Raw genomic sequence first — 9,055 nt, 5'->3', positions numbered from 1 at the left:
CCAGGAACAATTCCCTAGTGTACGTGGGAGGGGTTGCAGCGCAATCAGACTGCTGGGCTTTAAGGTAATTATTGTTTAGTTTACAGCTCTAAATGGCAGCTGATGCCCGCTCTCTGATGTGACATTTTAATAAGAATTTGTAAACTAAATGTGAAATTGTAGTCCATCACAGGAGCAAGCTTGTAGCGGTGGCTACTTTAAACAAACATAGGGACCATTGGGAAGAAAAGTAGCCACCCTCAGAAGGAAGCACAGCATCAGTACGAATTCAGAAATTATTTGAGGATACAGTATACAGCTGAGTGATACACAAATAAGGCACATTTTTGTTTGTAATTAAGATACTTGAATGCATTTTTAAGATCTAACTCCATAGTTTAGTGTCACTTTAAAGCATCCCTCAAATCTTTTATTTGAAAGAGTTGTGTCACCTTCAATGTTGCATTAAAAGGACCCTCTGCCAGCTGTATGGTATTTAAAAAAAATGCTTTGTTAAATATCCCCTATATCAGTGTCCAGCTCCCCATACCCTTTTTGACAATAGCTTGCCTATTAGGCTTGAAAATTGCAAGAATTTAGTATTAACATTTGTACCCCATAGACTTTATTGGGGTTCATTGCTACCTCCTAGTTTTGCAGATTTCAAACTAGATTCAATGAACCACCCATGAATTGCACCCAGCAGATTTGTTAATCCTTTATGGGTAGATATTAAAACTCTCACAGTAAAAATAATGTTTGAATAATTATTCAACAAGATACCCAAGGTTTATATTGTTAGCAGTTTACATTTGTTATATTAAATACAGCAGCTGTAATGTTTTCAGTGCAATTTTGCTTTACCTATTGCTGTATTGGTATCTGTCATTGTAACAGCTCTCAATAAAAATGACTTATTTGATTAAAGAAAATAATGACAAGACCCCTTAAGTCGGTGTGACTGAGATGTCAGCAAATGTAAAATTCCATCCCTGAGTGAAGTACCAATATGGATGGGATATCATAACTGCAATGTCAGTTGCCTGAGATACACATGTAACCCATATCTGAGTAGCTGCTGCTAAGATACAAAGCAAACTTGCTGCCCATCACTCTGAGTATACAGTGCAGTCAGCATTCTGTAGAAAAGGTGGCGTTTACTTGTCGTTGTCAGCAGTCTTGTTTGGTGAACTTTACTACTTCTACGTTGTACTTATGAATTTAGTGAACTTGGGAACCCCAGTGAGAGGCAAAGCATGAAGTCGTATGCTTGCTCACAAAGGTAAAGAATAGATATAATGTACAATACTGTTAAAATGAAAAGGAATTGTAGGAAGATATTATAAAAGTGGTTGGATGCTTGCCATAATAACACCAGATTCCATATAAAATAGTAAATGAGAATGTCAAGTAAGAGTTATATATACAAAATAACCTGTACTGTGCTCTGAATCTACCACGTGATGTTGATCTATGCAGTAATAAAATTCTATGATAACATATAAATTAATTAATTTATAACAGTGCTCATAAATGTGAAGTGAGACCAAGACCCATCAGATCACAAACAGTTCTCAAAGTTGATCTGTGTCCAGTCTTGAACATCCAATGTGGCAAATGTCTATAATAACTATATTAATGTCCAAAACGGTGCTCCCATCCAACACCAGATTTATAGTCAGTAGCAGATAATCCCAGCCTCTCTTTAAAACCGGTCCGTCATTGGTGTTTCCCCGTCAGGCACTTCACAGTAGCAGGTTGGCCAGTCGCCACCACCATCACTTTGATCGAGTCCCGTAATGGCTCAAACAAAAACCATCATATCAAAATAGTGCAGTATGTTTAAAAACAACTTTTATTTCTAAAAACAGTTAAAATTGCACGTACAAAACATATGTTGCAAATCGCATTGAGAGATCCAGATAGATCCAACACTGCTCGTGTATAATTTCCTCTTTTCACCCATTTTCAGTCTTCGTTTGTAGCAGGAAACCATTTCAATGTCCCATAGTTGACTCACTTTAATGCAATCATTAAAACAGCAAAATTTTGCAAACTTACATATACCGACTGAATCTTTTTAGACATTGCAATTGTTACAGTACTTCAAAAGTTCAGAAAACAATCATCTCCAGATGAACAATATAAAACAGAAAAAAACAAAAGAGAGAGCGCTACTACCTAGAGAAAACTTGTATTGAATGGCATCTATTCATAAGAGAAAGAACAAATGTGTGTAACTTACGGTTGGAAGTCTGCAAATGTGTCAAGGATGGTGAGACAGTGACCGGTATCTGGAGGGAGTCCAAAGCAGAATGCTACAGCAGTGGATGGATGAGGGGCACTGTGAAAGATCCTAGCGGCACGCGTGCACGGCTCCGTGTCAGAATAAAGAAAAAAAAAGAAAAAGCAGTGTTTCTCTCCTGGGCGGCCGGGAGCGGGAGACCTGTCCCTGGTTAGCTGGTAACCAGGGATGCTTATCTCTCTGCAAGTGACCGGAGCCAGCCGTAAGATCACGGCTGGCTCCGCCCAGCTGTCAGAAGCAGGCTGTCGGCCGGCCAATGGCCGGCCGCTCGACCAGCTTCGGCTTTCAGCGCAGCCGAAGCTGATGCATATGCCTTCGGCTCGACTGAGCCGCTCGGCTAAGTTTGTGAGCTATACATGCTATTGTGAATAGCCCGTAGAGCAGCCCTTCGGTTTTACTGAACCGAAGGGGTCCTGGGGCCGAAGCTAGCCGAAGGATCGGCCAAAGCTACGGCTAGATTCTTCGGCTGCTTTGTGAATAGACCCAGTGTCAGCCGTCAGATTCTACAGTGTAATTTTTACACTATATTAGAATGCATTTGGTTAGTAGCATCTAAAGCATATTGCAGTTTGGCCTATAGTTGTTATACATGAGCTGTAATTGGTGTTTTGTTCTTTCCTTTTGTATAATTGCCAACAAGACATCAGGGCCAGCGGAAACTGGCATAAATTGGGAGTTATCTCATCTGTGTGTCTCTTAATAGCTTTATTATGAGTAAGCATTTTTATGGAAACAGTAAAACTGCATTTAGTAGAGGAAAAGATTGGGACGTGAGATACTGAATCTCAGCGTTTTTTAAAATTAATCTGTCCTGTACACAAATAATCGTCAATCTACATACTTACATTGTAGCAATATTTTACATTTCTATTTTTAATTATTACATGTTTTTGAAAATGTACTTGGATGAAAAAAGGGATTTTTACATTCAAACTTTTATTCTCATTCTAGCTTTACACTCATCTGTTTAGTCACTTCTTGACTTTAAAGTGACCCTGTCAGCACAAGGACATTTGAATGTAAAATATACTGGCAAAAAGAAGACTACATATACAGTATTTACCTCCCTGCTGGCCTGTTTCTTGAAAAGCCACTCACCACGGCTCAGCAAGAATTTACACACTTCCAAGTGAGTGAATAACCTGCTCTCCCCACCACTTACTGTGGTTTCTCTTGCCTGCTGGTATGTCAGCTACAAGCAGGCAGAAGGTACCACAGCCAACATCAGAAGAAACAAGTACTCCACCCATCCAACCACTGCTTGCAGAAGATGGTGAGCAATGAAGCAGAAGCATTTCAATAAATGGGCCACTGGAAGGTTATATACAGTATATGCAGTCTTCTTTTTACAGGTATGTTTATCATGTACGTGACCCTGTGTAAAACTGAATATTTTTTTGATTCATTGCCAGCTTTGATTTTTAATAGAGAATGTTGCAGGGGAACAACTGTGCCTAGACCTAAGCTACTGGCAAAGGAACAAAGAACACAGTGGTAAAACCTGTTACTATGCTGAGGGGGACAACAATCTTACACTCCATATGTTCTACCTATAAAGTTTAATAGCTGCAGAGAAGATGCAGACTACCCCAGTGGCCATTAACTTCAGTCTCACTATGCAGGGTGATGGCAGTAGGTGAAGCCTAATCATCCAAGTCAGGGAATGTCAGGCACCAGTAACAAAGTGGAACTAAATCAGGGAGAGACACAACAAGGTTTTTCTCTTTAGTAAAGGAGTTAGTGTGAAGTGAAAACTCAAGTAAGGCAAAGATGCAGCTGTTAGCAGATCTCATTGCTATGGCCTGACCTGCCATTGGTACATGAACCAGCCATAGGGTTCAATAGGCTATCTCCAGTGTGTCTTTGGAACATGTATATACTGTACTGTATATACCCAACTGTACCGTATGAGTAGTACCAAGTCATTTATGGCATGTCTGAACAGGAACACCATTGACAAAATGTAAACACTGCCAATCCTGGGGCAGCCCACTACAGTAACATCTCTGTGTGTCTGCATCTGTGGTCTGAAAGTATAGGTAAGTTTTGGATGGAGAAGTTGAAGGGGGTCTTCTAGAGCTTTATGATAAAGTGCAATTATCCAAATTAGAACCCCTTTGCTATCTACTGTAGCTGACCATAGTACTGGTAATTTGTTTTTTTATTTGTACATGTATTACATTTCCTCAAACTCACTGCACCTTATTGACTAAACAGCTTGCCAGTTTTGCAGTGTTTATTTGAAGAGACATCCACAAAAGGTCTATAGATTTTTTTTAAAGCCTGTAGATGTTTTGAGTGATCCTGATAGGATATAGCACTTTTCTCAGAATCTCTGAGTCCTTTCCTTTTTTTATGTACCAATAGTACTCCAATGAATTAAGGATACCAATATAGGGGTATCTCCTGACAATTGTATGCAAATGCATGCATAGCTTCTTTTATTATAATTTTATACACAGAGTTTACATTTGATCTCTTTTGATAAATGGTAGGATAGAACATTGGGGAATCTGTCTTTTGCACTTATGCAAAGATGCTGATACAGTACACATGATGCTGGTTTTATGCATAAAGTGATGCTATCACCACATTAACTGCAGTGATTGCATTGTGCCTTTGCAGCCACAGTCTCCTCTGGCCCAATGACCTCATCATATTTGATATGATCACATCACGCTTAACATAATGGAATCATCACATGCATATATATTCTTTCATTGTTGGTGCTTGTTATAAATCTTGAGCAAAAATGAGTAATCCACTTGGAGAAGCTAGTTGAGTAAACCACCCCACGTCACTGTTACTGGAAGGATAAACACAGGCTATACAAAAGGCTATAATATGGACAAATGATTTATAGCAGGTAGGAATTGACCAGATGACTTGCTCCAAGTGAGCCTGTTATATGCCATAAAGAATTCTCTGTGAAATGTCCAGCACCGGGGAAAAAAGAGAAATACACAACACATGGTAAAAGGGTCTGAAAATATAATGGGATTTTCTCTGGTCAGGCCTTCATTCCTGGCGAATGTAGTGTATGATTTATTTTTTATACCCTACCCTGCTTCCTCCGTCTGCTCTGCAATCTGTCTCTCTTTCCTCACTTCCTACGATGAATCATATCTAACATTGCACTGTTCTCCAAAAAGGCATTTAACCCTGAAACCTGTGTGATCTGCAATGCTTTATTATCCCGAGATGTTACTGACATACCTGGGAAACTACAACATTCATAATATAAATTGCTTTATCATTTTTTTTCATACTCATTGAATTAAACTGTAATGGTATCATGAGTATTACACTTATGACTGAAAACATCAAAGAAAGTCTGTCTGGTCGACTAAAAATGTAAAAGATTACCGTTTAGAATGCTTTCTTTCTATAATTTGATGCTTTGTGAAAAAAAAATGTTTTATTGTGAAGCTGATACAGTACATGGGATTTCACCTAGCCAGTCATTTACCTAGCCAAAAATCATACCTTGCAGGACAGCTATAGTAAAAAATACTATATTTTGAAAATTGTGTGCATTTAAAACATTAATAGTATTCAATATATTAATTTATTTTTTCACATGGTTTCATTTATATATTTCCACATTTACATGCAGACCAAACTGTCTAGCAAAAGTAACAGTAACAAGGAAAGTATAACACTGCCTAGGTTTCTTGCTGTCATTCTACAGAGAGGCCCCAGCCAGACCCATTACTCCCCCTCCTCACATTACAGGTGAGCCCTCTTAGACTGCATAACTGATTTATGTGTGAAAAAAACAATCTATAGGCAGCAGCAGGTTTATTGGATAGGACAGTATGTAGTAATCAGACTTCACAGCAAAGGATGGATTTTAATAGGCTATCGCTTACTACTACTTCAGTTTGCTCAGGTAAGATTTGAAATTGAGAGAGAGAAGCTAATTGGCTGCAGTGCAAATCTGCTCCAGATTTTGTCTGCTTCAGTTTTTATAAATTCCCCCCTCTATGTCTGATAGGCGATAAGACTTTCTTAGAGATATGGGGCGCTGTATGTAAGAGAAAAAAAAACACATACCGCCTGCTTTTTTGTATAGCTATCAGAGAATAGTTCACCTGCAAAGGAGAAGGAGGCTGTAGGTTACTTGAGCCATACAGAATATTGGGACTCTCCTGAGCATCCCGCCACCATTTGTCTCTTCAGTAATGAAGTTTTATGTACTCTCAAGTGAGCTAAGGTCAAGTGAGCTAAGGTCAAAAATATAATATAATATATTTGTAAAAAATAAAATGTAAGCTAAAAATTTAAATATTGTGCTCAGGCACTGCTTCCTGTGAACCTGATTACCTAAGCACTAGCCTCTGAATGTAGTGCACTCACTGCATGTACTGTTGCAGAGGCATGATATACTTACTGCCTGCAACTGAAAGGCATGAAGTAATAGAAAGGTTAGAGGCACTGCACATATTAGAGGGTTGTGAAGTAATAGATTTAATCAAGAGGCATGAGGCACTGGATGTGACAGAGAGGTATGAAGTGTTACATGTAATAAGAGAGGCATGAGGCACTACATGTAACAGAGGCATGAGACACTGCATGTACAACATGCACGAAAGGTAACTGCATGTTAAAGAGAGGTATGAGGCACTGCATGTAATAAATAATTATGTGATGCTGCATGTAACAGAGAAGTATACAGCACTACATATAAGAGAGGGGAGCAGAGGCACAGTGACATGAGAGGGGAGAGGAGAGTAAAAAAACAGAGACATGGTAAACCAGGGAAGAGGCTGCAGAGCCAAAAGAAACCACACAAGTGAGATACCTGGCCAGTCATAGCCCACAACACATGACAGTGTGGGAAGCTACTGTGAGAGGCCAGGTTCTAGGGTGTGACTGTTGATAGTGGACTCCATCTTTTGTTTGCTGTTTTCTGGCACACCGGGCTGGTAACTGCTTTGAGAGGACTGTGAGAGGGCTTGTAGCGGGAAACAGCGTTTGGGAAACCAGCAATGGACTCCAGACACAGACTTCAGGAATACAAATCTTCTTTATTCTCTGCGCAGATTTTTGACCCAGGGGACTACTGTCTCCAAAAACCTGGGTGAGCCTTAAGGGCTGGTCACAAAATATATATAATAACAATTACGTCACATTACACATTTCCAATACGTCTCTTTCCTTATACAGCTTGATTCTGCACTCAGCATTTGTACTTGCAAAATTACACTGTAGGGCAGAAGTCACAGGGTCATATATGAAGATACAAAAAAACTAATTATTTAAACCGTTGGCCATTTTGTTAAGCGTAGCCATTTTGTCTGCTGCCACAGGCTGAGATGCCTATGAGGCTTGGATTGGGCAGCTGTAGAAGCGAGGTTCTGGGTCTGTGAGGTTTGCTGTGCTAAGTTAAAACCTATTATAAGAGCTTTGTCAACACAAGGGAATAGTACACCATAGAGAGTAAGAGCTGAGCAGATCAAGGTTGAGATCTGCAACTAATCTACAACAATATTGTAAATTGTAGCAGTGCTCTAGCAGTGCTCCATAATCGAATATTTGGGACCAGGAACAGTAGCTACAACATGCCAATGACACTGCAGAAAGATGGCTGGGTTCTGTGCCTAAACTAGATCCAGATACATGCCTGTTTCAGGGCCCAAGATCCAAAAGGCATGAAGGGGGCACCCAGATGCTGCCCCCTCCTTGTGAATGAGTAAGGGGCAGTTGTTACCGCTACCCATTCACTAAAGAAGCAGAAGATAGTAAAGAAAACACACCACACTGGGTTCAAAAGTCCTTTAGTAAAAAAAAAAAAAATGACACAGTTTGTAAAAGTTCTTTATTCAAAAGAAGAAAAAAAAAAAACAACCAAAATGTCCATCAATGTAATCTACAGGTCAATCATGTCATCCAGCATTGTAGATCCACATTAATCATGAATCTCCCAACTACCAGAAATATAAAATCCCTGCCGCTCACATCCGTTACGCCAATGACAAGCCGCGAATGACAGCTCCCGATCACCGTATATAAACATAGGGGCCGAGCAAGTATTGTTATGCAAGTAACTCTTTTTTGTTTCCTATTAATAAGAGCAAATGTCGGCTCCTTGACAACAGGCCTGTCAAAAGGTGAGAGCACCACCTGTGTCTGGGAAAGCTTAGCAATCTTCATAATATAATCCTTAATTTGGATATAATAATTAAAAAAAAATCTCTACTGGGAATATGTATTATTTCTCTGAGGTATTGGAAGGATTTAAGACTACCTTTAGCTTGGAATTTCCAAAAGTGATTCAAGCCTTAGGTAAGTCCATCGCCAGGGGAAAGGCTGGGTTATGCAGAAATAAGAGTAAAGACAAGTTAGGGGACATTAGAACACTGGAGTATTTATTAGACTCCAAATAGGAGATTTTATTAGAAACAAAGTAATTTGTCTACCCTAACTGGATCAATTAGCATAGCTTCTAAGCTCACACACAGGGGAACTTCGAAAGTCACATGGTATTTGACTAAGTTGGGTGGCTAGGTAGTATTTCTAGAAATGGGATACCCCTACTACACCATAAAATTTGTGTAAAAACATGGTCTGCTGTTGGGTTCTAGGTTTACGATTGTCCCAGACCTTAGTGGGACTCTAACAGCATTTTGCGCAGAAGTGTAATTTTCACAGCAGCGATCCTGCAGAACCAAGATAGGTTGTATCTGGACCACATTGAAAGAAATGACTTAAGCTTGACAAGTATTGGTGGATACTTAGCAGCAAAATGTTCTCAGAGCATTGAGACCG

This window comes from Nanorana parkeri, unplaced genomic scaffold (genome assembly GCF_000935625.1).
Source record: "Nanorana parkeri isolate BGI_ZX_2015 unplaced genomic scaffold, ASM93562v1 scaffold18, whole genome shotgun sequence".
NCBI classification, from domain to species: domain Eukaryota; kingdom Metazoa; phylum Chordata; class Amphibia; order Anura; family Dicroglossidae; genus Nanorana; species Nanorana parkeri.
This window is presented reverse-complemented; position numbering follows the sequence as displayed.